Source organism: Topomyia yanbarensis, chromosome 1 (assembly GCF_030247195.1).
Source record: "Topomyia yanbarensis strain Yona2022 chromosome 1, ASM3024719v1, whole genome shotgun sequence".
NCBI classification, from domain to species: domain Eukaryota; kingdom Metazoa; phylum Arthropoda; class Insecta; order Diptera; family Culicidae; genus Topomyia; species Topomyia yanbarensis.
The window spans coordinates 55,085,777-55,107,773 of record NC_080670.1 but is presented as its reverse complement, the minus strand read 5'-3'; the positions used below and the strand labels follow the sequence as shown (position 1 = coordinate 55,107,773).

At 42.8% G+C, this 21,997-nt stretch overlaps 1 pseudogene; it reads right to left on the bottom strand.

Moving 5' to 3' along the window:
- LOC131695480 (uncharacterized) overlaps positions 1 to 21,432 on the bottom strand; it is a 79,856-nt pseudogene extending 58,424 nt beyond the window's left edge.
- Between the last annotated feature and the right edge of the window lie 565 nt (positions 21,433 to 21,997).

Below are 21,997 nucleotides of genomic sequence, written 5' to 3'. Positions count from 1 at the left end.
CGCATTGACTATATCCGAATGGAAAGGCTTCATAATAAGTTGGATGACGGCTCTCGTGAAAAACTGACCGGTGAGTAAAATAAGCTTCTCATTAGCTATTTATCGATGCATCTTGCTGCTCTTATTCCACCAGCCGGAAACGCTCGATAAATAGCGGAAGGAATGGCCAGGACGAATATTTGACTTCAATAACTTCTACAGAAAAAAATAAAGTTTATGATATAATCAAAACATTTCCTCATTTACTTTCATATGAAGGTGAAATAGTTAGTAGCATTTCATAGTATACGTTTCCTAACTACATGTTCCACAGATTATACAGGCATTCGATCGAATGTAGACAAATCTTCGTGCTGCTGGGGATTCAAAAACGCTACTTCGTGCCAGATTACTCTTCGTTATCGCTAGCTGGAATATAGAGGAAGATGGTAAGAGAACTCACAATTATATCAACCAATTAAATCATATATTTCTATTTTTCCGTATTTCTATTTAGATTATTTTAGAGGAGCTTTGAGGTTGATTAAAAAGCTCTCCAATAGACATCAAGTGAACTTTCACGCTAGAAAATGCTAGCATGGAGGAAATGGATGCTGTACCCATGATAGAATGGAAGAATTACATACGAACCGAGGTTGCTTTCGATGAGAAACTTGCAGTGCAACAATCATCCGCTACAGTTGTTGAATCACACATCATTTGTGTAGCTGATCGATACAAGCGAGGCAATATGTACATCGTCTTCAATCAAAATACGGCAATTCAAGCAAATCGGCCATCGAAATTTTGTTTAAATCGTTTGTTTTTGGTTTGCAAGTTCCAGTGTTGGTCGAACACTTGATGACAATTTCGGTTAATATCTGGGGAACCAAACAGTATAGTAAATCTATAACAGTTACAGAACTAACAGTGCGGTACAGGGGAATTTCTGATAGATTCAATAGCCGAATAATATGTCGAAAAGCTTATTCTTCGATGTTTTTCAAAAACAAAATTTGAATAAATCATTGTCACTCAAATCCATTTGTATTAGTAGAATGTTTGTAGCATTTTCGTTCCATTTAATTTTTCCCCACCTTTTTGAGGATACCGCAAGGTTGAATCGAAAGAAGCTGATTTTCGGTTGATTTTTATTTCCGTGTAAATCCAAAAACGGAAATACAATTTGTGTGCAAACGACTGGCCAAACTTGATGTCCCGTTAGACCAGTTGTTCTAATGTACGATGAGATACAGTCAAGCCGAAACTTGGTTTGGCTTACTAGGCCAACGCAAAAGTACTTTTACGTAGGATTTTTTACTTCCGGACCAAAGATAAGCCATTTAACATCATCGATATATCGCATGATATAATTAAACAACAGTCGACTGTGTATGAAGAAGTGCTTTGTTTACGTACCCGCCCAAGAAGTAGAGATTGATGGTGTATTCTCCGAGAGGGGCCTTAAGTAGGAAATATGGGGTTGGCTCCTTGCAGAACCCTATGCTTCAGCAAGTGAAAATGGTGGTATTCAATCAATTACGTTAAACAAAAATCGAGGAGTATAAGAAAACAATTTATTTTTCATCAGGCTCATTACACAAACAAAACTAATCAAATTGCGAATAACAATAATAGAACGATGGACATGAAGTCCAAAGCCCACTGCAAGAAAGAATGGAACACAATATCCGAAGTCATGAATTTGGTATACGGTCCTGCATTGGTGAATGTATAAACTTTACTCTTAGATGATCACAAATTTAGAAACGATTTTTTCCCGAAGAGCTTCGTAAAAATCATAGCGCTGCTTCGAAGAACCGATTTCAATCCTGCAAAGAAGAAGCGCATCAACAAAAAGATGTTTCTACTTTCTTTGCTGTTGCAGCTGTTGAGGTCTCCGTCGAAGCACATTTCCACTGAACCGAGGCCCTGCTGCTGGCGGAGGAGGCAGAGGACAAGAAAATCTCTACATGAAGAAGCTCCCAATTGAATTTAAATTGATATTGGAATCTAATTCTCGTATCAACAATATAATATTGAGTTTGTACATAAATATCCCGGGAACACCGTGCGGGGTGAGACTGTCTGATCCGGAACAAGGCGCTTCGGAGGCTGATGTGTGTGGAGTTACGGCACAGACGGATGACACCGTTCGTCTCGCTTCAGCGGGATGAGGCTGACAGTTATGCTTTCGGTAATCCAATTTTAGAGCTGCGAGCTTCCGTGCGGTTGCAGTGTTCGAGGACCAGGTTTAGGATGAGATGAGTATGAATTGATGTGGTTCAGCTGGAATTTGACAAGATCGAAAATAGTAGTGGTGTGTCATGTCGATGAAATTAAATTAGTGTTTCCTGTTCTGTACGCATTATTTTTTAACATAATTTCAAATGCATTCGGTGCTGTTTTCCACAAGGAACTTTTATTCTCAGTTGGTATTATGCTCAAAAACGCTAATCAGCCGGGGTGGTTTTAGAAATGACTGCTAAGAATATTATTTACTAGTTATGATAATATAGGGTAAAGTGCCTATTTTCACCATGCTAAGCAGGCACAGTGGATCCACTCCATACAAAAGCTGGATAAAACCTCAAAAGTAGTTTAAAATGTCTGAAAATATCATCTATGGGTAATTTTGGTGCACTGAACTCGATTTTGATTAAATTAGGAAGCTAAAATGAAAATTAGACAGCCTAGTGTTGTTCTTAAATATTTTTTTAATTTCGCGAAAGTGAATTTTATTAACTTCTTAAAACAGATACTTTGTAAGTGAACAGAAACATTTTGATTTCCTAGGGTAGTCCTTAGTAACGAGTTAGCTAGGGTGGTTCCCATTTATCGAAATCTGGTGACTAAAAATAATATAATTTTCATTTGTTTGTAGACCTTCAGTCCAATCTGAATACCATCGTAGAAAAAATCATCCCTTCATAGCTCTTATCTTGTTGACTTTTCGCTGCAATTGTTTTTTTACGGTGGGCTAGCAGGGCCCGACATCAACCCCCCTACTTTCCGGGGGACCATAGTGCACAGTTGAGCTTAGAATCCTTCACTGGCACTCGGACGATGATCCGCCCCCCAGACGCTGTTTTGAGCTGCTCCTCCTGGAGATCAGACGCTCAGGCTTGCAGCAGCAACCCCCCCCCCCCCCCCTTCCCTGTCAGCCAAAGTTCCGGTTGGTTACCCGATCTTCCCTAAGGTTGCTCGTATTTCCCGGCCAGTACCACGTGGAGGTAGGGATAGGAGTTGCTGGGAAGAGGCTCTGTCTTACGCATTACCCAGCCTTTACCGACCATTTGGTGAGCTTCATTTCGAAATAAAAATCTGTTTGGCTTCAACTATCTGCAGAAATTGAACTCGAAATTTGTTTTACTACCGAAAACCTGGAAAAATGCTGCCAGGTATGTTCGAGCAGGAAGTATCGTCAAATTTGCTTTGCATAAACTGGAAGGCGGGGTCCCCAGTTCGCTTGTACTATTTATATGGACTTTACGATTCTTTGCGATTTGCTTCGAGCACGTTAGTAGTCCACAAAAATTTTCTAAGTCAATTTAAACAGTACTAGTGAACTGTCAAGAAAAGTGAGGTTAGCTGTGTCAGTAAAGAACTTAACAGCAATCAAACCTTCTAAAGCAAACACTCATCTTTCGACAAATCATCCTAATAGGCAGTGACCTAAATTTGCAATCGCTTGCAACTGAAATAGAGTTAAATTCGTAAAATTTCACACCACAGAGCGGATCAAAAACACCGATCCCTTATTAATAGAAAAGCGGCTTTGGCTAAAAGTCAACACTTTGACTGTTCCCCGAATCGGCCATTCTAAAAGCGATACGATGTTTCTAGTAGGTAAATAAAGCACAATCCCAAAATCCTCCACTGCAAACATTAATTGTTCGAGACCTAGGCAGTCGGAATTCGGAATTGCATAAAACCGCGTCCGTTCCGAGCAAACCGAAGTGCAAATCCCCCAATATTTGAGCGACGGCGCTTCGTTGAACAGCCCGGGCCATTATCGGTGCACAATCATAACATCCGATTCCGCTAATGTGCACATAATGGAAGTAATTAAATCATTGTGATTTAAATTTCAGAAATTGATTTTGTATACTTTGCCATCGAAAATGTTCGTCAAGTGAATGAAATTGTGGCCGTCCGGCGGCAGTTCGACTCGGACCGCTGGCTGGAGCACGTCGGTTACTGCTTTGCGATTGCGTGGGCAAATCGAGCAGTATATTCCCGGTAGTCCTTATCCCGTGGCTCGTTGAACTGAAGGGTCCTAAATTGTAGAGTTCGCTACTTTTACAACACTGATTAACAAGGGGCGTTAGTCCAAGTTAGAGTGTTGTTCGATCGGATATTTAAAATGTGCACGGATTCCCGTGAGCATGAAACCGACTGACTCGCATAAATTGTAAATTCATTGCTTCGTCTTGCGTAATTGCATTAAGGTGTAATTCCTAATTTTAAATTTCACTTCTTGAACTGGACTGACTGACAGTGCTTTGGCACTAAGAATCGGCACTGACCTATCTATGTGACTGAATCGATGAAGCTAGCCAACAAAGATGTTTCAGAATGATTGTCCTCATTTCAAAGATTCCGGCGGAGAGCGTACAATTATCAAATCTGAGCACAACGTAAATCAATGCTTTAATTTAAAATGATTGCTGCGGGGCGGTGTAACCTAGATTAGCGTTTCGCTCGTTATGTAAATGATATTTTAGCCCACTTTCGCTAATTACTGTCCGCCGTGCTCGTGTCAAGTACGCAAATTACCGCAAACGTGCTACCGCCGCCGCCGCCGCAGCGAAGCAAAATAAACGGGCGTAAATTAGCGCGCATCAACACATAAACAGTTTAGGCATTCGTATAAAATTAATTGCCTTGGATTAAAATTCATGAAACCTATTTCAGCTACCTAAAATAGCAATAAACGGATGCGACGCTGGAATGCCTTGATAATCACTATATCGCTTTTTATGTTAATAACTGGAACACTCCAAACAATTATTGATACCCGTCGCTTGGATGTGTTATCGCTGCTATCGCTGGGAAAACGGATGACGTCTGTGCTGAACTAAAGGCAGAGTTATCAAAAAATAACCAGCAAATTTCGCACCTCGCCAGAAAGGTTTCAACAGCCACTCCAGTCCGGCCAAATTCCGGTACATCTCGACCACCTCAGAAACGTCGTCGCGAGGATGGTCCTGATCCGAGCAGTATTCTTGTCGGCGGTCGAAAGCTAGTCGATAATAGCAACATTCTCACGGTTCCTCCTCCCACTCCGTTGCTCTGGATGTATCTTTCCCGCTTTCATCCCAGCGTTAGCAAGGAGACTGTCGAAAAAATGTCCAAAGAAGGGCTAAACTGCAACGAGGAAATAAAGGTCATTCCGCTTGTTAAAAAAGGCATAGACGTCAGTACTCTGAACTTCATATCTTTCAAAGTTGGAGTTCACCCAAAGTACCGTGAAGCAGCTCTTAACCCTGACACATGGCCGCAAGGCATATTGTTCAGGGAATTTGAGGATAGCCGTACCCAGAACATTTGGTGCCCACCGACTGATTTTCCTACGCCTTCGGAAGCCGCATGTATTCCGCTAAGTCAACCCGGCCCATCAACCCTACAGAGGACTCCGCAACGATTGGCAATGCCACTATACCAAGCTACACCGCCATTGTGAAGGAGTGTCGACGCTGATCGCATACTGGGACGCAATGCAGTTGGTACAATGGAAGCCCTCGATCCCCCCGCTACAGTCGAGCTCTTGCAGCCAGCGTTCAGCAGTCGTCCCGGTCCTGTATGTGTGGGTGGAGAAGGGGTCTTCCAAGCCGCCTTTCTCGGTAAGTATTATACAAATTGTAACGATACAATTGTTGAACCGATTCACGCTTCTAGTTCAACGTCCAACTCTCGCCGTAAGCTACTACCGTCCCGTTCATGCCCTCCGCATCGCACTATCGGGGTTCAACACATACTGGGACGCACCGCAGTTGGCAATATGGAAGCCCTCGAGCCCCCCGCCACAGTCGAGCAATTGCAGCCAGCGATCATCAGTCGTCCCGGTCCTGTGTGTGGGATGGGTGAAAGGGTCTTCCAACCCGCCACAAATGGCAAGTATACATCTGATCCGAACACTTCAAGCGCTGATGTATTCTTCGCTTCCAGTAATTTGCCTTTTGCTCTAACATCTTGTGACGAGATGTCAACTATTTCTGTCGCCGATGATGATCGCTGCATTCTGGAGCGCGATGCAGTTGATTCGCCCTCTGCAGAACCTGATCCGTCATCCAATAACATCGAGATTTACTACCAGAATGTTGGTGGCTTAAATTCATCAACGGACAGCTATTTGCTCGCGACCACGGGCTGCTGTTATGACGTCATCGCCTTAACCGAGACGTGGCTCAACAACCGTACTCTGTCTCACCAGGTGTTTGGTTCAACATTTGATGTCTTCCGCTGTGATCGCAATGCCCTCAACAGCCGCAAGACATCAGGTGGTGGTGTACTCATCGCCGTTCGCCATGGTATAAAAGCCCGAGTGATCAACGATGAGCGGTGGGAGAGCTCCGAGCAAGTGTGGATATCAGTGAAACTTGCCGATCGCAATCTCTTCCTGTGTGTCGTGTATTTTCCACCTGACCGAATTCGTGATTACAGCCTGATCGATGTACATCTTTCCTCCGTTTCTTTCATCACCTCGATCGCTGCCCCATCTGATGATATTGTTATACTGGGCGACTTTAACTTACCTGGCTTGACCTGGTGCCCAGCAAGTAATGGATTTCTACGATTGGATATCGAAAAATCTGTGCTTATCAACAATGCCAGTTGTATCTTGGACAACTACAGTAGCGCAACTCTTCGGCAAATTAATAATATCATCAACGAGAACGGACGTACATTGGACCTCTGCTTTGTAAGTGCCCGGGACTACGCTCCGTACTGCTGCGCCGCTCCGACACCTTTAGTCCAGCATGTGCGCCATCATCCCCCACTACATCTTGTACTCGCTGGTAACCTAGGAGTGAGTTTTGAAGACGTCTCAAGCTCTATCGTCTACGATTTTAAAAACGCTGACTACGACAGCATCGTTAGCACGCTGTTGGATATAAACTGGGACGAAAATTTTAACAATGATGACGCGAACGAAGCAGCGATGACGTTTTCTAATATTCTTAACTACCTAATCGACCGTCATGTGCCAAAACGAACAGTCAGCACAAATCAACACCCTCCCTGGCAATCAACAGTGCTTAGACGATTAAAAACTGCCAAACGAGCCGCATTTAAAAAGTTCTCGAAGCATAAGACACTTGCATTACGAAACCACTACTTTCAACTCAACCACGAATACAAACAGCAAAGCAGACGTGCCTTTTTTAGATATCAGCGAAACGTCGAACGTCAACTGAAATCCAAGCCCAAGTCGTTTTGGAATTATTAGAACGAGCAGCGAAAAGAATCCGGGTTACCATCTTGTATGTCATTAAATGGAGTTTTAGGCACCGACACTAAGGAAATTTGCCAATTGTTTTCCGACAAATTTTCAAGCGTTTTTTCCGACGAGAACCTTTCCCCACAACAAGTCGCTGCCGCTTCAAATCTAACTCCTTCTCTAGGACGAACCATCAACCGAATTTGTGTCGATAATGCTGCCATTCTTGCAGCAAATTCCAAGCTGAAAGCATCTAGTTCCCCGGGTCCAGATGGCGTTCCTTCGATTTTTGTCAAAAAGTGCATCAGCGGGCTTCTTGAACCACTTCGGCGAGTCTTTGTGCTATCACTCAATACTGGAACATTCCCTTCCTGCTGGAAAGCAGCGCACATGTTTCCAGTTCACAAAAAAGGAAACAAATCGAACATTGACAATTATCGAGGAATCTCGTGTTTAAGTGCAGTATCAAAACTATTCGAGCTGGTTGTCTTAGACCCTCTTTTCTTTCACTGCAAACACTACATTGCAGACGATCAACACGGATTTATGCCTAAACGATCGACAACGACTAACCTGCTCTCGTTCACAACATATGCAATGGATGGATTCGCTGACGGATTGCAAACCGATGCTATTTACATGGATCTATCTGCGGCCTTCGACAAAATCAATCATGATATCGCAATAGCGAAGCTGGACAAACTCGGTATTCATGGACAACTTCTGCGCTGGTTTCGTTCCTACCTCGATGGAAGGCAACTCCAAATCAGCATTAAGGACTGTCTATCTACACCATTCTTCGCTACATCCGGCATCCCACAAGGAAGCCATCTCGGTCCAGTGATATTCCTCCTCTACTTTAATGACGTCAACATCAAATTACAAGGACCCCGCCTTTCTTTTGCCGACGACATAAATTTTTTTCAACAAATACGGGATAAAACCGATGCCGAGCTTCTTCAGAGGGAATTGGACAGCTTTAGTACGTGGTGTGATCTAAACAGAATGGTTTTAAACCCGAGCAAATGCTCAATCATTACGTTCACGCGGAAACGCCATCCGATTCAGTTTAACTACCATCTCTTCGACTCGAGTATTCCAAGACACTCTAACGTCAAGGATCTCGGAGTCATCATGGATTCGGCACTAACGTTCAAACCACATACATCATCCATTGTGGATAAGGCTTCAAGACAGCTTGGGTTCATCTTCCGAATAGCGAAAAACTTTAAGGACGTATACTGTTTAAAATCTCTCTATTGTGCGCTGGTTCGCTCAACACTGGAATATTGTTCTGCTGTTTGGAACCCTTACTACCAGAACGGTGTCGACAGAATCGAGGCCGTCCAACGCCGGTTCATACGCTTTGCACTCCGACATCTTCCTTGGCAAAACAGATTTCAGCTGCCGAGCTACGAAAACCGTTGTCAGTTAATACAGCTCGATACTCTAAGCATCCGGAGGGACTGCTCTCGAGCCCTGTTCGTCTCGGACTTACTGTCTGCCAGGGTGGATTGCCCTACAATCCTCGGACGCCTCGATCTTCAAGCTCGCGTTCGAGCTCTGCGCAATAACTCTCTTCTGCGAGTCCCATTCAGGAGAACTAACTATGGGCGCCAGGGCGCTGTTACCGGACTCCAGCGTGTGTTTAACAGTGTGGCGACGGCGTTTGACTTCAACCTGACAAGGAATTCGATAAAAACTAAAATAATTCGTATTCTGAAATGTAATTAGTTTAAGTAACCACCATTGGGGCCAAGGGGTCTGTTGGTGACGGTACAACAAATAAACAAATAAACAAATAAAGGGAGTTGCCCCGGATGGTTTAATTTGAAAGTGGGAATAGAATCATAGCTCCAAGTAAAATCGAAATCTAGATTTAGTAATCTCCGAAGCAGCGATGTGACTTCCATGCAGGCAAAGGTCAAAGGTCTTCACATTCAATAAAACATGTTTTTATTTGTTCTCAACGACCAGGATTCAGAAACAGTAGTTGATTTTGTGCCAGAATTCTACCAGGAATTGGGTAGAATTAAAAAAATATCTTCGAAATGTAGAAAATGTCTTCACAACATTTCAGATGACTTCAAAATGAAGACATGTCTTAACATATGGCGTCGCTGCTTCAATGTTCACTAATGGTCATCAATGACAAATCGAAGCAATGCAGTGCCCATTTTAATAGTTTTTGAACTCGTTAGTTTCTAACCACCAAGCATTGAGCGTACAGGAGATTCGTTGTAGAATATTCAGAACACTACTACGAAAACTGCTTGCGACCTCGAAATTCCGGCGTCCACTTGCCGTCGTTCGATTTCCGAAGTCGAAATTTGGACGTGGGAATTTTGAAGTCCGACGAAATTCCGACGCTGAATTTCTATGTCGAAAGCAAACACGACAACGAAAACGAATTCTGATGTCAAAATCCCTACGTCGAAATTTCAATTTCGAAATTTTGACTTCGAAAAGTTTCGGCGACGGAATTCCGACATAGCAATGACGTCTGAAATTTTGACGTCCAAATTTCTGTTGAACTTCGATGTCGGTAATCGAAAACGAAAACGAATTCCGACGTCGAACATCCCCATAAAATTCCGACGATGACATCCCAACGTCCAATATCCGAGACAAAATTCCGGAGTTTCGACTTCAGAATTTTCAATTTGGAATTTGTTTTCGTTTGCCGACATCAGATTTCCGACGTCAAAAATCTGACGCAAGAATTTCAATGTCGGTATTGCGTTGTCGGTTATTGGTTTTCTGCTTTTAGGATTATGGTTTTGGGTTGTTCGTTTTCGGTTTTCAGTTTGCGATGTCCAGTTTTCGGTTTTCGTTTTCCAGTTTTCGGTTCTCGTTTTTCGGTTTTCGTTTTATGTTTTTCGTTTTTAAGTTTATCGTTTTTAAGTTTTTCGTTTTTAAGGTTTTCGTTTTCCAGTTTTTCGATTTAAGGTTTTTCGTTTTTAAGTTTTTCGTTTTTAAGTTTTTCGTTTTTAAGTTTTTCGTTTTTAAGTTTTTTGTTTTGAAGTTTTTCGTTTTTAAATTATTCGTTTTTCGTGTTTCGTTTTTTGTTTTTCTTTTCGCTTTTCCTGTGCCGTTTTTCGGTTTTCGCTTTGCAATTTTCCATTTTCGTTTTACGATTTTTGTTTGTTTGATTTTTGTTTTTCGTTCTTCGATTTTCGACTTTGTATTTTTCGTTTTTCAGTTATCGTTTTTCGGTTTTCGTTTTCCGGTTTTCGTTTTCCGGTTTACGTTATCGTTTACGTTCATTTTCGTAATGATTTCTGACGTCGAAATTCGGTGTCGAAATACGATGGCGAATTTCGAAGTCGAAATTGGATGCCGAAATTAGATGTCGTAGTTGTAGAAATTCGCTACCAAATTCGATCTCGAAATTTCATGTCGAATTTCGATTCTTACGTCGAAATTGGTTATCAACATTTGATGTAGAAATTTGATGCCGAAATTCGATGTCAATTCGATGACGCAGTCGAAATTCGATTTCCATTGCCGAAATTTAATATCGAAATTCGATGTCGGAATTCGGTGTCGAAATTGGATGTCGAAAGTTCGATGTCAAAATTCGATGTCAAAATTTGATGTCGATATTGAAATTTGAATTCAATGTAGAATCTAGATGTCGAAATTCGATGTCTATTGCCAAATTCGATATCGATGTCGGAATTTGACGTCGAAATTAGATGTCGGAAGTCAATGTCGATTTTTGCTGTCAAAATTCGAGGTCGAAATTCGTTGCCCCAATTTGGTGTCGAAATTCGATGTCGAAGTTCAAATTCGATTCCGATGTCGAAATTCGATGCGGAAATTCGATGTGAAAAAATGTCCAAATTCGATGTCAAAATTCAATGTTAAAATTCAATTGCGAAATTCTAAGTCGAAATCCGATGTCGAAATTTGATGTCAAAATTCGATGTCGAAATTCTATAGCAATATCCAAATTCGATTCTGATGTCGAAATTGACCGTAGAAATTTGATGCCGAAAGTCGCTATAGAAATTAGCTGTCGAAATTTTGGTCAATTTTGGATGTCGATGTCGAAATTCTATTCCGTCGTCGAAATTCGATGTCGATGTCGAAAGGGATCATCCATAAATGACGTAGCATTTTTAAGTGATTTTTAACACCCCCCTCCCCCATCGTAGCATTTCGTCACAAACCTAAATACCCCCCCTGGTAATTACGTAGCTTGACGATAACTCTACCCCCCTTGTCTCCGTTTTTTTTAAAAAAAAATCTATTCTATTCCCCTTCAAAAAAGCTACGTAGCAAGACATGACCCCCTACCCCCCTGCCGTCACACATCATCACAAAATACAAAACTCTCCCCTCCCCCATATAATGCTACGTCATTTATGGATGATCCTAAATTTGCTGTCCAAATTCGCTGTCCCAAATTGGTGTTGAAATTCGATTCGACGTCGAAATTCGATGTCAACATTCGCTGTCCAAATTCTATGTCTAAATTCGATGTCCAAATCCAATGTTTAAATTAAATTTGAGAAATTCAATGTGGAAGCCGATGTCGAAATTTAATGTCGTAGTTCGCTGTTGAATTTCGAAGTCGCAATTCAATGTCACAATTCAATGTCGCAATTCAATGTCGCAATTCAATGTCGCAATTCAATGTCGAAATTCAATGTCGCAATTCAATGTCGCAATTCAATGTCAAAATTAGATTCAAAATTTGAAGTCGAATTTAGATGTGGAAATTCGATACCGATTTCGCAATTCGATGTTGATATTCGATTTCGACATTCATTGTCCAAATTCTATGTCAAAATTCGATGTCGAAGTTCGATGTTGAAGTTCGCTGTCCAAAATCAATGTCGCTATTCAACGTCAAAATTAGATGTCGAAATTGGAAGCCGAATTTAGATGTCGAAATTCGATATCGAAATTTTATATCAAAATTATATGTCGAAATTATATGCCCAAAGTCGATGTAGAAATTAGGCGTAGAAAATCTATGTCGAAATTCGATGTCGAATTTGGATATCTAATTTCGATGCAGAAATTCGATGTAAAAATTTGACGACGAAATTAGAAATTTCGAAAGTCGTTGTCAAAACTCGATGTCCAAATTTGATATCGAAATTCGATATAGAAATTCTATGTCAAAATTCGATATTGAAAATCAATATCGAAATTTGACGTCGAAATTTATTTTTGTTTTCTTGACGTTGGTAGTTGCTAGTTGGCATCTAAATTTAACTTTTTTAACGACATTTAATTAGCAAGGGACTGGAAGGTGAAATATTTTTCAAATATTAAGAGCCATAGTACTTAAGTTCAGAAAAGCGTGGAGTAGGGTCAATGTGCAAGCTTAGAGTTTCCCGGCTACTTAATTCTTTGTCTTCTGCAACGAAGGAGTCAGGATCTTTTGGCATTAAATGCGAATCACCTGAGTCTGCGGCATGTCCATGTCTAAATTAATCTGATGTTAGCGGGCTACATGAAATTCGGAAGTTGAATTCCGAATTTCCAACGTCGAAAACGAAATCAAAAACAAATTTCAACGTTGGATACCGATGTCGAATTCCGATGTCAAAATTCCGACATTGGAATTTAGACGATAAAATCACGCCGTCGTGTTCCAACGTTGGACAATGAAAACGAAACCAAATTTCGATTTCTTAATTATGAAGTAGACATTGCAATGCCGGTATTTCAACTTCGAAAACAAAAACGAAAATTCGAATGACAGTACTGAGAAGTTGGTTGGTAGACAAACACTGCGGAGCTTAACAACTGATGGGATTAGGCGGTTGAAGCACATTTGTATATCTCTGAAACGGATGTCAGACCAAGAAATAGCTTCAGGTTGAACTAAAAAACTCGATTATTTCCTCATTAGAAATTGATTTGTCATAGTGCCTACTCATCCATTTGCAGAGGCAGTTGATATATCAATTGTCAAATACAACGATTTTTGTTTTAATATTAGAAAAGCAAGTTTTTTCCCTTTTTTGATATTCCATTATATCCGAATAAACATTTGACATCCCCGATGTGGCTCCCATTATTGATTGGGTCGATTCGTTAGTTTGATTGGACCATACAGGTGATTACCCAACCCCTAGTAAATAAGAGCGAAAGTTGAAAAAAAAAAATCAATTCTCTGCGGTTAACACTAAAATTACGTACAATGTAATGGTTGAAATTCGATTAATGTGCTACAACGATCAACCCTGGCGAACCTAGTGAGTACCTATGGCGATGAATTTGTTTTCCGTTTGCCACATTCACCCAAACCGTGACCATGTTTCCCCCTTATTGGTGGCTCGGGATGGGCGCAAAGTAACACGAGTGTGGTACGCCGAAGGGCGCTAGTTGAATGGACAAACAGTTGATATTCCCCTTTGAAGAGCTTGTTGGCAAACGAAAACATTATTGATGACTAGATTTGGCTGTTTACAAACTCCCACCACCCTACTCCGATAATGGTACGAGCAAGCTGAAACATTATTCGATAAACCACATAAACTACTTACGGGAACAGTTGATAGTAATGAATCATTTTCCAATTTTCGGTGTCGAAACTGATTGTCATTCTCATTGAAATTTTAATTTCCGGCAACCGACTTCGGCAGGTTTGTCTCAAACAACTACGTTGATAACCATCAGCGATATTTTTTATTTTTGTTGCAACAAAATTTTCAGGTACGTACATGTATACATATATACATTTATTCGAATATGGTATTCAATGTTTTTCCGCAAACCATTGCTATGGTATCGGGACAACATCCGATACACACTGTACGTTATCCATCACGAATAGCATCCGGCAAAAAATCGCCATTAACAATAATTCATGTCACCGAAAAAATTCCCGTAATGAACCCAATCCACTGTTGTTTCATACAATTAGTAGCACTATATTTCCCCGGCACCAATATTAGAGCACATCAACTGTGATTGCCAACATATTTTCAACCAAACAGTTTGGCATCAGCGTTACACTGGAACCGTCACTGCACCACTGATAAACCCCATTACAAGAATCCACTAATGAGAGGGAAGTTTGGTAGTACAGCTGCGGCGGTGTGTGTGTGTGTGTGTAGTGGATCGGTACCAGGCCCGATTCGGACATACAAAACATTTCCGATTAACGGTCGGATAATGCGGAAACCAAAATAAAAGCACCATTCAGTGAAACAAAGGGCAGAAGAGCCAGCGGACATCAAATGAAATACATCTGGTAAATACCGTTTCAACGCTAATTGGTAATGTTGTTAACCTTGTTACGGAATTCACACGCTGGTTCTGTGTTGGTCAGCTATACTTGGATTACCGTAACCTAGCCAGCGGGAAATTTAACAAACAAGGCCCTACGGGGAATGTCCGAACCACGGATAACTGCAAATGACCAATCAAGCGAAACCGGGATTGAGAGGAAATGGATTTTCGCTTCGTGCCGGGCGGGTTCATATCTGGGCTACAGGTAGGGCTGGAGTTCAAAGGGAACGTAACCGATATGGTGGATTGGAAGAAGCTCAACCAACTGGTACTTCTACTACAACTGTAAATCAAACAGTAAAAATCAAAGCATACAATTGCATTCTTCGGTCTTGATACTCCTACTGAAAGTCGTTAAGTATGTTTCGTTGCCTAGTAAAGGAAACTGAGCTGTAATTGTGTCATCATAACTTACATTAGGGTGGGACAAAAAGTAAATTCCATCATTCTCAGAAACGCTCTCTTCCACCTGTACCATACACCCACGATGGTTTGATGCGACTCCAAGGCGACACAAAACATCCCTGTCGAATGAGCCAACAAACACGGGACCTAAAGCACGAACATCACACGCACAATTCGAAATGTAGCCGATCAACATCTGAGCCGCACTACGAAATCGTCTGGAGAAACCCCTGCCATCTCGAGAACGACCACCCGGCGTCCCAGTACATGATTCTTCCTGATGAAGACCACCCTGATTCTGTAATCCATCCGTTGATCTCCCGAAGTCTGAAACTGAAACAATGTTCTCCCCCTGCCATGTTTGTCCACCCTACTTCCCCTGACTCTTATACACAGAAGTAACACCCCTTCCCCCCCCCCCCCCAAATATCTTCATGAAGCATTTAGCTCTTCTTGCCTTTTCTAGTTTTAACTATTATATTATATGATCTCGTTTAAAATGCCCAACTCTACTACCACGTAAAATAACTCTAATTAATGTCTCCGAATCTTTACAAAATTTAATCACGCCCTCTAATTATTTCTACTTTTAAGATAGTCGTAAAATTTCCCCCTTAGTTAAACATTATTTGCTCCAATAATCTCATTGCTAAAAATGTCAAACCATATTGCCATAAAAACTAAATGACCCCTCTAATCTTACGAAAATTATACTACCCCCTTGTGTATATGTATAGCTATAAATTAGCCTTAGTTTAATTTCAAAAATCAATATGTAAGCCCCTAGTTTTAAGTAATTTAAAATGTGAAACAAAACAAAATTGGCACCTTTAAGCTAACGCAAACCTGCCTTATCAAATAAACGAATTGAAAAAAAAAAAAAAAGTAAATTCCTGCTCCGAGCAATGTTTTGAGTACCATTTGGGTCCTAGAACAACTGTGTAAATTCTTAGCTCATTTTTACCTTAATAACACTTATAATCTCAAAATAATTTGCGCTTATTCTGAGATATACCATTTTGAAGCGAAAAAACCTAATTTCTCATATAAAATCGCAAGCGCACAACGACCTAAATTCCAGCTTAACTACTGAGTTCACATATAATTTATTGCGAAGTACACGAGAAATGACGAAAAACTACGTTATTGTTTTGCCTCTACCAGATCAGGGTCGGTTTTATGACCATTTGAAGATTTTCTCAATATTTGTCGATAAAAATGGAAATTTATATATCTCTTCATGAGGTGAACAGCAGCATTTCGACAGGTTTTCAGTGGTGATCTTAAATGGCTTCTCTTTTTTCAGTTCGCACGGTAAAGAGGGACAAATCTGTTTTTGCCAGGAGACATGTCGGTAGACTTGAGTGATTTGTAGTCATGCTGCCTAAGCTCGACTCCTGTCAGCAGAAGACAAAAGATTGCCCTGTATCATTTTTAGCCTGTTTCTAATGACCATTCCACTTCTAGTTTTTCGATCTGTATACTTCACATCCTTGCTCTCACTTGAGTAATATGGCTTTAAATTTTTATAATCTTTCCTACTCAGTAATCTCTAGCTTATTGAATGTCGTTGAAAAGTAGTAAAAGAAAATGTGACTGCATATTTGTCGAAATAGAAAAGGAAAACCGTTTTATTATATTCAGTTAGGGTATTTAACAACCTACAAGATTGTTTTATTAATGAGGAATAGAATGTAGCGTATCCCTGCTGCGAAAGGAGGTCATACATGATACAGATTTCTCTGTTATGGGTTTGAACAGAAGTTTAGTGGACACTTTTTTGGCATTTATTTTATGTGTTTTTATCAAAATTTCATTTCAGTTAACTGTTAGTGTTAAAACATTACAAATGTAGCTTTTTGCCTGTCTCATATAAAAAGGTTTCGGCTAGGAGGGTCGACTCAGTTCGTCGAGATCGGTAAAAGTCTGAATGTGTGTGTATGTTTTTTTTTCTAGCCTAAGCACTGCTTCTGCCCAGAACCTGAGTCCTCCCAAGCACTACCTCACGGCATTAATTCGGGAAGGGTTTTTTTTATGTACATAGCACCCACTCTAATTCAACTACCTAGTAGTTAATTCCTTCAGTAGGAGTACAGTACCCCTCCTTGACACATCACCAGTTCTCCACCATCCACACAGACTGGCAATTTCTCCATGGCAATCGGAAAGCTAGCTATGGATCAATACTTCTACGAAGACAATCTGGGCGGCAAACTTCAGATTGTCTTATTTATCGAGCCCTTTGGCTGCCTTGTGCCATTCAGCATCGCAACTTCCTTCTCGTACCACTTACTCGTTGAGCTCCCGACGTGTTCGGTCTAGTGCCCGACGATGGACCTAGCCTACTCTGACGGAGAATTCCCCAGCGAGAGAAGTTTTCCAGAAACCGAACCAACCAAGCAGCAGGACGTCCGGTTCGCTGGTGCCCCGACGACCCGCGATTGGTAATGTGTCGTTGCGGTCTACTCAGTCTAGTCCTGGGCAGTAAATTTAGCTTACGCCGACGAAGAAGTTCTCCCGATACCGATTCTTCTTTGGTTTTAGCACCACAACTTCTTGAGCCCTTTGGATCCCCTCTCATTCCAGTTCGCCTCAGTTTCCCGATGAGCCATTTAGCTTCCAATTTCACTAAAATCTAGTTCACGAACTACTTGGTCTAGATCCCGACGATGGGTCTATTCTACTCCGACGGAGAATTGACCGGTGAGAGAGGTTCTCCCGAAACCGAGCGGTAGATTGCTCCCGATACCGATGTTCGCTTCCGTGAGCTATTCAGCTCCTCGCATCGTCCCTATGTACTCGATCTAGTCCCCGGCGGTGGACTTAGCTTACTCAATATGCCAGCTAGAAGGTGCTGAGGCCTTTCCGTCGATTCCGAATGGAGCACAGCTTCCGGTTCGCTGGCGCCCCAACGACCCACTGCTAGCGATTCGATGCGGTCTACTGGCGGTGGATCTAACCTGAAATGGTGCCGAGGTCGGTCCGGCAATTCTGGTGGAACCTGACGTCTGGTTCACTGGTGCTTCGACGACCCGAATCCGGAGCTACGTAGCGTACTACTCGACTAGCCCCCAGCGGTGGACCCAGTGTGCACCGTCGGAGAGTTCCCCGGCAGCGTAATTTCTCTCGTAACCTGATTTATAGTTTCACGACGACTTTCTGGCCAATGGCACTAGTTTGTTGGTCCCTTCAGTACTTCCTCTGCAGCTCTGATAGTATACTCGTAACCACTCTATTGAAAGCGTCCCAGGTATGCCCGTCGTGGTACATCTCTTCCACGATATTGTCCATTGTCACACCAGACATACCCCTATGAACTTCTTCGAACCTAGGGTATTCTAAGACCACGTGTTCCGGTGTCTCTTGCCCGTTCACACACTCCGGGCAAAGGGGTGACGAAGCTTGTCCAAATTCATGCAGATACTTCCGGAAGCATCCTTGCCCGGACAAAAACTGCGTCAAATGGAAATTCACTTCTCCATGCTTCCTATGTACCCAAGCAGACACATTTGGGATGAGTCAGTGGGTGTACCCTCTTTTCTCCGCGTTATCCTCCTCTTACTGCCACTTAGCCAACGAGTTCGCTCGGGCCAGTCTCCTTGAATTATGTGCATTTCTCCGCTGGTAGTATTCCACGTCCCGAACCAGAGTGATGCAGATGGGGATCATCCGGGCAATTACGCATACCGCCTCCGACGATATCGTTCTGTACGCACTCGCGACACGAACAACCATTAGGCGAAACGTGCTAGTCAACTTCGTCCAGTTCCGCTTTGAGTTCAGTGAAGCAGACCGGGCCGGTACGTCATACCTCAGTATTGAGGAAGAGACACCCGGTAGGAGACGTCTCATTCTGCCTCTTGTTCATCCTTTATGACATGATCCTTGCCAATGCGTTAGTTATCTTCGCAGCTTTCTCACATATGTAGTACACATGACTGTTGTAGTTTAACCGATCGTCGACCATCACACCCAGGTGCCTCAGCGCACGCATCGATGGGATGGATTGTCCCCCGACGCTGATCTCAACATGCTGGACCAGCACTACCCCGGTCTTATGGTGAGTCAGCTGCAACTCAACGTCAGTCATCCAGGTTTCCACGATTCCAATTGTTTCTACCGTCAACATATCAAGCTCCTCAAGGGTCTCGCATGTTATCATCAGGACAACATCATACGCAAAGCCGACGATCTAAACTCCCATGGGCAGTTCCAGTGTTAACGCTCTTTTGTACTTTTTATTCCAGAGCGTTGGGCCGAGTATGGAGCCCTGAGGAACTCCCACCGTGACCCTAATCGATCTCTGCCCCATGATCGTTTCGTAGACCTCGGTTCAAGAAGTAATTTTTCAGAAACTTGCACAGATAGTCGGGAGCCCCCCTTTTGTACAGCGCTTCCCAGATAGCACTGTCGAATGCGTTCTTCACGTCTATCGTTACCATGGCGCAGTAACGATTACCCCTTCTCTTTTGCTTCAATGCTTTCTCAGCGCTCGCGATGACTGTACGGACGGCGTCCACTGTCGATATCCCTTTTCGGAACCCGAACTGCCTCTGCGATAGTCAGTTTTCACTTTCAGCGTAGGTTGTCAATCTGTTGAGGCTGATTATTTCCAGGAGCTTGCCAAGAGTATTGAGCGTAGGTTGTCAACCTGTTGAGGATGATTATTTCCAGAAGCTTGCCAAGAGTATTCAGCAGGTATATAGGCCGATACGATGCTAGATCTCTTGGTGGTTTTCCTGGTTTTGACAGCAACACCAGCTTCTGGATCTTCCATCTATCCAGGATATAGCCATCGTCCAGGCATTTCTGTAGATTTATCCTGAACATGTCCGGAAACGTTAGGATCGCAGTCTTCACTGTGACATTGGTGATACCATCCGGTCCGGGAGCTTTTTTCGCTTTCAGCTCTTTTGCGACTATAAGGAGCTCGTCGCTGGAAACTCGATTGTCACCAGCATTTCCACCGTCTGCATCAACGTATGGTAGGCGGCCATGCGGTTGGGTCGTGCTTCGGGAAAAGACCCTCCACGATAATCTTCATTTTGTTAGCGCACATTTTGACTGGCGTCATTGGACCGTTGATCTGCACAGCTCCTTGTAGCAGGTGGACTTGCTTAGCACTATCTCGCGGTTAAAAGTGGCCCTGGCCGCCCGGAATGTTACCTTACACTCTTCAGGTAGGCAGCCCTGAGGAAGCTGAGGCTTTCGTTCCACCAGTACGCAGGACGCCGGTAGTTCCTCAGCTCAATTTTCCTCGGCATAGTTACATCAAATGCCCTCGCTACTGCTTCCGACAGCTCATCGGCACTCGGAATTGGAATGTCGCTGTCAACACGAAGTGCTTCCATAAAAAGGTCCTTGTTGAAGTCCTTTATTTTCCACTTTCGCTCGCCTGTCCTCACCCTCGGCGTTTCCGTACAATTCCACCGACCAATAGTGTAGTGGATCACTTGGTGGTCACTATGTGTGTACTGCTCACTAACTCACCAATTCATGTTATCCATCAGCGACCTGCTGCAGAATGTTACGTTTATGATAGATTCCCGGCTGTCTTTACGGAATGTGCTAGCGGAACCTTCGTTGCACAACTTTACGTCCACTTACGTTGGTCAGCCTCCTACCCCACTTCACGGCCCAAGCGTTAAAATCTCCTCCTACAACAACCGGCGTTCGCCCGACTAACGGTCGTTAATGCTACACACGGATACGCCATTGATCATGGCAATCACGAAACCTTCGTGTGTGCTATCCACCACGTCTTGAACAGGGAAACCGCTCATCATTTGGATTGCAGCCATCGCTGCATTATCCACCACCCAGTTACCGTTATCGAGAGGGACACGATACGGCTCTGCAATAATTGCAACTTCACATTTCGTTTCTGTTGTTAACTGCCACAACAGTTGCTGTGCAATATCACAATGATTGAGATTAAGTTGGGTTATCTCCATCATCACTGGCCTGCCTTCGCCTTTTTGTATTCTGGGCATGAGACGCCTCCCGACATGTGGTCTTTACCGCCCTCATTTGTGCAGAGCAAGCACTTTGGTTGCTTCGTTTAGTCTCTAACAATGTGTCCCTTCTCCCCACATTTTCTGCGCAGATCAGATCTGTCCGGGTCTCAACAGTTTCTTGGTTGATGGCCGAAACCCAGGCACCTGAAACACCTCTCCCTTTGTTTAGTGGCTCTAGGGATCAATTGCAACGAGCACACCGACCATCCGATTTTGATCTTACCGGTCGACATAAACTGTTTGGCTACGGTTGGAGATGTGCATATCACTGCTGCCTATGTGCCACTGTACACCTTCTTCAACCTGATTGATATCTGCTTCGTCTTCCATTGTGATCTCGTCTGGTTTCCTGCATTAGATAGGCCGAGCTCTTAATCAATGGATTTTTCTTCAGCTCGAACAGCATTTCGCCTTTCTGAGTATGTCTGGCTTTTATAACGTTCTCCCCCAGTCCTTCACCGACCTTCGGTTTCTTCGGTTCCTCATCCTCTCCTGGCGTTTTCCTTATTCTTTTCGCAGAACACGAATACCGGTCACCCTTCGGCGTCTCATAGGCTTCTCTGTGATCTTTAGCATCCTTTTGGCGTTTTCAGCTCATTCTAGTAACGCCATCTGTTCGCATTTGGCTACTGCTACAGCGGATTTGATGCTAATCACTAGATCCATGATCTAATCGTGCACGTTGTCCTTGCTTTTCACGAGTTCGGAGTTCTTTTATTTTTTGCCTCTATTTCGTCACTTTAAGTACCCCAGACTGCTGGTTTTCTTGGGTAATGCTTGGTTTCGCCATGCGCACCGGAAATCCTAGCTTTCCTTGGCGTCCAGTTGGTTTGCGCCGCTCGTGCTCGGTATGGCCTCTATAGGCTGCTCTCGATGCTGCTGCTGTTGCACTTGT